This window comes from Ipomoea triloba, chromosome 10 (assembly GCF_003576645.1).
Source record: "Ipomoea triloba cultivar NCNSP0323 chromosome 10, ASM357664v1".
Taxonomy (NCBI): Eukaryota; Viridiplantae; Streptophyta; class Magnoliopsida; order Solanales; family Convolvulaceae; genus Ipomoea; species Ipomoea triloba.
The window spans coordinates 16410042-16417147 of record NC_044925.1 but is presented as its reverse complement, the minus strand read 5'-3'; positions in this window follow the sequence as shown (position 1 = coordinate 16417147).

The following is a 7106-nucleotide window of genomic DNA, read 5'->3' as shown; positions in this document are numbered from 1 at the left end:
CCATTAGATAATAATTTTATCACAATTTCTTAGAATTTGTAAATTTAGTTCAATTATAATTCTACGTTTTCATGGTTTGCATTGGCAAACCATGTATTTAGTTACTTCCCAAAATTTAACCACTTTTATTAATTATTTCGCGAATCTTGTTCGGTTATTTGGACTAACTGTAGTAAGTTATGGAATATATTCGATATACCACTTTTGATTTTCAAGAATAAAATGTACCTTTTTCGAGTCAAACTCCAACTTGGTTTTGGAAAGTGTATTTTATTATTTTAGTATGTCCAACTGTGGTGGGAGTTATGTCCTCATCATTTATTACTTTAGGTGGATTGAAACCAAATATTGATTATTAAGTATGCCCAACTAATTGTGGGGAATTATATCTTCATTATCTAGGTGGTCAAATCAATTGTGAATGCGTATATCATTAATTCTGCTGAAGAATATTTTAATCAGTGGGAGTGATCATTTAGAAAAAAAGATCATTAAGATGCTCCACTAAAGATTCTACAAGTATCAATCTTGTATTTGTTCACATAAATTCATAAGTTCAAATTATTGAACATTTGATTGTGCAACATATTTATGAAAATGTTGTAACAATATTAAGGAGTTTATTAGAACAAAACATTTAACTTGTGATACACTGTTATTTAAATAAATTCTTTAGCATGTAATCATGATTGAAAAATCGCTAGGCGCTCAGGGAGCGCCTAGCGCCTAGGACGCCTAGCCTTAATCGGCGCCTAGGCGTCCGTGTATTTTTTTATTTTATTTTTTATTTTTTTAAAATTTTTTTTAAGTATTTTTAATTTTTTAAAGACTAATAATTATAAATTATATAAAACTTTAATAGTTAATACAAAAATATTAAATATTAACCTAAAAAATATCTAAAGTTTGTACAATTTAGGATTATTTCGCTTAAAACGATGTTGTTTTGAGTGAAATAACCCATTAAAAAAAAAGAACAATAGTTAATCGACCGACTAGAAGGCCTAGTCGGTGCTATTCAGTCTAGTCAACGCCTAGGCGGTCAGCGCCTAAGCGGCCTAGGCGTTGCTTTGGCGGCCTAGGCGGAGCTTAGGCGGCCTAGGCGGAGCTTAGGCGGCCTAGGCGGAGCTTAGGCGGCCTAGGCGGTCGCCTAGCCGGCCAGCCGCCTAGACCACCATTTAATGTGATACGCTAGGCGGTCGACCAGCGCCTAGCGCCTAGGAGGGGATTAATCGGCGCCTAGGCGGGATTTTTGCAATACTGCATGTAATAGAGTTTTTAATTTCTTCAAAATTAATCCTAGGCCATTTTTGGTTTGTAAGGCTCAAAGACAATTTTGCAAGACATAAAAGTAAGACTCATAATGTTCATCAGTTCATTATAAAGTGGACCTTGAAGTTATTTGAGAAGTTATGGTGTATATTTAAAACTCCACATTTATGGACTTAGAATTTTAGTTTATTGTCTAGGTTGTTGGAATGCTTCTATGACTAAACTATCTTTTGGCTATTTTGATGAGTGGGAGTGACAGACGTGTCCACTCCAAGCTCTTGGTCGTTAGAGGTAGTGGTTAAGTTAAGTTATAAAACTAGTCATGGAACATAGTTAGCATTATGCTAACATTAAGAGATCGCTACTTAAGACATACTTAACATTAAGGATCTTAGAGATCATGAAGTGTACTCGTTTGTACAATTTGGATGATTTTCTTCTTTAAGTTGCGCATATATTTTATTTTGAGAAACATCCCTTAAGTTAACAAGAATAAACGTTGGGTTTGTTCATAAAAGACTTAAGTTGGGGAATAAAAATGAATGTGATGCATAGAAGATATTACTCTATCGAGCAGAGGACATATCGCTATGTTTCATGTGTTTTGTTCTTTGATGAGAGTTGTGCTAGTACTTGCACCAAGTGGGAGACTGTAAGACTTTTCGGTAATACAATATATATTATATATTGTGGCCTTAATAATATGGTTGATGAGTTGTAGTTTTCGCAGTGGATGGAAAGAAGTGGGTGTTAAAACGGGAAGAAGTTCCCGAGTATCGTTCTCTAAGGAAAGGCAAGGAGGGATTTGGTAAGCAAGGGATTAGTCACAAGAATACCTAATTTTCAAAAGCTAATCCTAGAAAGATAGGTGTGTATGTCATGCTAAAAGTATCAAAAGCTAGGATAAAAGGAATGGGAAACAATTAATTGGGAAGAGGATTCGGACCAACCTACCACGCACGTATTTCTCTCGATTTCCTATTGTACTAGGGTGTGAAAGCACTCAAAGGACTCACGTGAGACAAGGTCACCAACACCACCGCCATTCTCGTGGTCAATGGACTCTCTCCTAAACCGTAATGTCATCCTCATGATCACTAGGCTAAAAGAGGCATTTTGTCAAACACGTTATGTGCCTCTTGTCTTCCACTCTCCCTTTTCTCAAAGGTGAGAGGGAAATGTGCTTGGTGAGGTCTTCAAGCAATCCCTATTCTCATAGGTGAATGCTTCCTAACCTAACTCTCTAGTGCAACCGGCCTAGTTGGCATAGAGATCAAATAAACACCCCAAAACACAATCAACCATCCAAAAAGAAGCATCAATCAAACCTAGATATATGAAATTAGAGCTCAAGAGTCAACATGCATGTTCAATTGATCCAAATCCACAAAGAACTTAGCCACACATCTCTAGAATGGAAATCATAAATGCAATTGAGTAAATCTAAGCTATTAGGACTGAAATCAAATCACAAATCAAAGCTCAATTCAAATCAACAATCAATTCACAAACTAAGAATGAAATAACAAGAGTAGAAATTGAAAGATTACTTGAATTGAGATAGAATTCTTCAAACACTCTTGATCAGTACAATGTTGATGTGCATAATCTTCTCCAAATCTAGATAAAGGAATTGAAATTTGAAACGAATTGAAGTGTGGAAGTGGAGGGAATTTTGACCTAAATCTAGAGAGAATTTTCTAAACTGAACTAAGATGGAAAATGAGTTGGGATTCCCTGAAATTTGGCTCAATTCCCCTTTTAAATCGCGCCTAACCGCCAAAAATCTTCGCGACGGACGCACGACTGGATGCGCGTCCACTGCGCGTCCAGCGTGACCTTTGCTGACAGACTTCAAAACTTCAGAGGCGTGAAATTCGGATGCGGGCGTCCACCCCGCGTCCACATCAGAGCTCCCAAACTTCTACGGGCTGATTTTCGGACGCGGGCGTCCATCGTGCATCCGCCGAGCGTCCACAGCAGAGCTTCAAAACTTCTGCAAGCCGAAAATCGGACGCGGGCGTCCACCCCGCGTCCGCCATGCGTCCGCAGCAGACTTTGGTTCTGCTATGCAAAACTTCAGAAAGATGATTTTTGGACGCATGGGCGGACGCGCGTCCAAGGCGCGTCCGTGTCTTGTTCTTTGCTCCAACTTCGGCTTGTGAATCTATCTTTGAAATCCATGCCTTTTTCCACCCTTTTGCACATTGTTTTCCCTACAAAATGATTAACCAAGTGTGGAACGGAGTCCAAGGGCAATAACAAGCATTTTAACACAATTAAAGCTCAAATCAATCATAAAAGCTTCAATTGTGCGCCATACAATCCTAGAACGACCTCATAAATGTAGCATCTTTTGCACTTATCAATGGTGCAAGTGGACTAGACCCATTAAGTTATAGGTTGGATTGGACATCTAGGTTTAGTCCAATCCACCATTATGCCTATATAAGCCTGCATTGATGGGATACAGGACAGACAATATATAGCACCTTAAGTTATGGTATTCAAACTGCTCAGAAAATAATACCAGGACACCATCTAGAGTTCTGAGTTAAGTTTGAGGCAAAACGGCTAACACCTTGCAGATTTACGTACAGTTAATGAGACAACACAACAAGGCATCAACTATGGCTGGAGATCAATATGATTTATGCTTCCGCTACAACGAGGTTAGGTTACTCGTAGATTTATTTTGTATGTTTAGACAATATTTCTTGATCTTACATATTATAATTGGTATATGTCCAAATTAAATTCATTTGAATATATTAATTAGTTTCCTATTAATTCTTAAAATTATGAATAGCAAATTGACTATATTAGCATGTGAAGTTGCATCATTCATGATGTAATATTTAGTTATAATTTTTGTGTTTATTTCTCTTGTCAAAAGTAATTCTCTAACAATTATATATCATATTTCTTTGTATAAATCTTTGGAAAAAAATTAAAGTGAAATATTGTGGGGAAAAGACAACTCGATACAAGATTGTATTAAGTACGTGTAAAAGATATAGATGCTATTCACATAATAAACTTTCCTTAAATTTTTTTTAGTTACTTCCGAATATTGTAAAATAGAAACTCAAATAAGCAAAAAAGAGAAAACGCCAACCCATTTTAGAGTGTGCCATCGAATAAAAATATCACGCAAGCACGACTTCATTTCGTGATTGACTTCTTATATAGCCTTAATCTACCTTCTTATATCACGCAAGCACCACTTCATTGCACAAATGCAATTGAGAGAATGAACTCAGAGGAGAGACAACCTTGTTACGTTTAAACAGTGTTTTTGTGAGTTCTCATTTTATTTGAGATTGAATTTTTTCTAGTTCTTGCTCTAATTTATTCCATTGATGTTTTTTTTTTTTTTGTTTCACTTGGTGTGCCATTCTTCTGGCTTTTGATTCATTGTCTAGTTGATTCGATTTTTTTTTGTTCGTTTTTTAAATTATGATTTTATATATAAGATTTTTCTGTAAGATTTTTGTCAGCCTAATTTTCATTTTCCTGTGTGTTGCTTTGATGATTTTATTTGGTCTAGTAATTTTATTTTGATTTATCCCTTTCCCATTTTCTATAATCTCTACTTTTCATCTTGAATTTACTTACTGATTGTTTTGGCAATTTTGTTGCAGAGGATTACTTTTTTTTTTTTTTGAGAAATGCAGAGGATTACTTTTGTTCCGTCTCAAAGGTACGTTGGTTTTCTCCTTTTATATTTATTTAATTTTTTAAATTCTGTAAATTCTTGATTTTTGTTTTTTCATATTGAATTTGCTTGTTTTGTTGCAAAGGAGTAGTGAGGACGTACTACTTTTTTTGAAACAGCATACTACTTCTTTGCATATATATCTTTTAAAATTTTGTGAACTTCTGCTGTATTAAAATTGGATCTTACACTAGTACAAAAAAATCATAAATACAAGACAATTTGCGTCCAGAGTTAAAATACGGGACGCCTAAAGTGAAGCAGTGGCATTTTTGTAATTAAAATTTCACTATTTAATTTTTTATTATTTTTTATTTAAATGCAGGACCAGCTGCGTCTGAAGTGTACCCACCCCCCCTCCCCCCACACACACACACACATATATATATATATATATATATCTGCTCAAATGTGGTCGCGCCTCCCGTACCATCAGTGCGGTTTACACCATTAGTGTTAACAAAATACACAATTACTGATAGGAAATGCACAACAATGAAAATGTACAAAACCACCCACATACTCCCATGCCCCTAATTGTACATTGTATATTTGCATATGGTGTGTTTTTTTGTGATCCGTACCTAATGCTGCATATTTGTGTTTATTTGTGTTGTGCATTTTCTAACATTGTGTGGTGTATTTTGTTACCATACCGACCGCACAGGAACGCGTGGCTGCACCTGAACTCTACTATATATATATATATATATATATATATATATGGTTAATTCATTTTTTGGTCCTAGACTTGTCAGGGGTTGGACACATTTGGTCCACCATCAAAATTCACGTTATTTCTTTGTGAAACTCAAGGATTGTTTTTGTAACACCCCAATTTTCACATCTGGGATTTATTACAAAATCCTAATATTACAATACATTGCGGAAGCGTCTAACCAGCAGAAAACTCGGTGTTACCGCCACGCTCAGGTATCTCTCCTATACCCAAACGTTAAGGCTAAACTTACAACATCGACATCCACTCCCATCTTGTTTAGAGCTCATCGGGCTACTAGAGTCCACACTAATCTGCATCTAATAAAGGACACAATGAAGTGTAGTTAGCACGACGGCTAAGTAAGGAAATCCATTTGTCACTTAAAAGTAGACAAAGGTTTGAAAACATTTTTAGTTTAGAAGTTTAAAAAAAATCATTTTTCATGTCCTTTCAGACAAGTTTGCAAAACTTTCATTTCCAAGAATTTCATCATTTGCAAATAGAACCGCAGCTCTAATGCTCATAATAATCTGAACCGCAGCCCAGAGTAACAATAATTTTCATAGTCAAAAATTCACTTAGTTTCCCCTGAGTAAGCACGAGGCTTTCTTTTTTTCATAACTCCATCTCTTCTCAGCGAATAGACTTCGCTCTGTAGTATGAATTGATCATACAAACCTCGGGCCATGGCATTTCCAGCCTTCCCGTAGGTCTCCTTATCCCAACCTAGGGCCATGGCACTCCAGCCCTCCCGTAGGTCCACCCTTATTCCAACCCCGGGCCGTGGCATTTAAGCCTTCCCGTAGGTCCCCACCTTATTCCAGAAACTAAGGGTTTGAAAACATTTTCCTTCCTTCAGTTTTTCTTTCTTAAATCATTTCTTTTGGACATATTTCACAAATGAGTCCAATATTTGATATCGGCTACCTCTTTAGCCCCTGAAGGATTTTCAAAACATCATTTTCTCAAACAATAAGGTTTTGACAACCTTTATATCAAAATAGCATACGTTTTTCAACGTAAGTTTTCATAACATTTTTGGATACACTTCATATGTCCATCTCACACTTAAAATCAACCAACATCCTTAACTATCGTCCTCCACAACTTCCACTATGATCAACACCATTAGATCATAACTTGAGGATATCGTACATCCAAATATATATAAATTCTAATAGGTAAGGTCATTGCCTAACCATAACCCAAAAATCATGAGATTATCATTTAATCTCTATCATTAATCCATGTCCTTAGCATCACCTGATCACCATTAACTCACTAACTACCTCACAATTATCACTAACACATCCATAATCATACTAAGCATAATTCAGAAAATTTCAGCTTGGCGCAGTCCGAAAGATTGAGCCGGTAAAAATAGTTCCCGAACTC